This window comes from Canis aureus, chromosome 36 (assembly GCF_053574225.1).
Source record: "Canis aureus isolate CA01 chromosome 36, VMU_Caureus_v.1.0, whole genome shotgun sequence".
NCBI lineage: Eukaryota > Metazoa > Chordata > Mammalia > Carnivora > Canidae > Canis > Canis aureus.
This window is the reverse complement of record NC_135646.1, coordinates 22,979,542-22,981,023: the sequence shown is the minus strand read 5'-3', so window position 1 is coordinate 22,981,023 and position 1,482 is coordinate 22,979,542.

Genomic DNA, 1,482 nt, shown 5'->3' with positions numbered 1-1,482 from the left:
GGATTCTCACTGCACAGTCTCCCTTGGCTCTCCAGTTTCCTGAGCCCAGTTCTCCAACTCTTATTCATTCAGAAAGCTCCCTGACATCCTGCTAGTGAACTTTTTTCTTCTTCATGAGTAAGCCAGAGTTAATGTCTCCTCTTTGCAGATAAGCCTCCAGATCGGTACAAATACAAAGCACAGAGCTTAGAGAGGAACCGAAAGGGCTCAGGTTCCAGCAGGCCAGCTGATAAAACTATGGACATCAGCTCTGTGTTCATAGCCAGAATACCTGACAAGAAGGTGTGCTACCTCAGGACCTATCCATCCATTTAGATTATTGAAAAAGTTTCTCAGGATGCCTGGGTGCCTCAGTGGTTGGGCATCTGCCTTTGGCTCAGGTCATGATCCGGGGGTCCTGGGATTAAGTCCCTCATCGGGCTCCCTGTGGGGAGCCTGCTTCTCCCTCTGCCTGTGTCTCTGCCTCTTTCTGTGTGTCTCTCACGAATAAATAAATTAAAACAAACAAAAAAGAAAGAAAGAAAAAGTTCTCTCCTCATGATTTTTTCCCAAAGACTTCCCTTTCTTTAACTCTTTGTGAAAATTAACACTAGTTTTACCTTTGTGAGGAAGTTGTGTATATAAACTTGAACTGTGTGAGAAGACCCACTTTGATAAAAGAACTTATGAGCTGGTTATAATTGTGACCCTCACAAAGAGTGGGCTTGACTTATTGGTTCTGTAAAAGCAAAAACTGGTTAAAAAAAAAATACTATACAACCAAGCAATTCATCCTCCATAAATATAAGACCTGAAACAATGCAGGAATGTAGTGTTTTATTTTAGATAATCTGAATTTTCATCAAAAGCAAAGCATACTCTGTTGTAGAACTATGGAACAAACTTCCAAAAGAAAGGGAGAGTGAGGTAAATTTCCTATTCATAGTTTTATTTGCTCTAGAGATAAAAATTGGGGAAAATCTACAAGCTGAATTTTTATAGGCAATACAGAAAGCTCCTCATGCATTTTTAATAGACATAATTAGCCACTTTGAAAACTTTCTTTCATTTCCCAAATCATTAAAAGGACAGATTTTCAAAACAACATCTAAGTATTTTTCTAATCTCTTGTCCTAGAGTATTTGGTTCAACATTCCCTAATTTCTAGTAAAATTTTATCTGGTTCCTCTCTTTACAAACACCATCTAGTCATATTTTTGTATTCAGGGAAGTTAAAAAAAATGATATTTTGTAAACAAAAGTCATCCTGAATATTTTATAGTTTTATCTTCATCTTAATTATTTATAATGCAATATGCAGAATAAGATGTATATGAATGAAGTTTGACTAAATATTCACCATTTGGGAATATCTGGGTTCATTTGCTAGTGCTTTTCAAAAAATGTAAGCACAAAAAAAACTGTCCATTACAATTAAATGATCGCAGTACTGAAAGGCTCTCACCAAAGCCTGCACTGTGATGAATAACCTTGAGGGCTTCT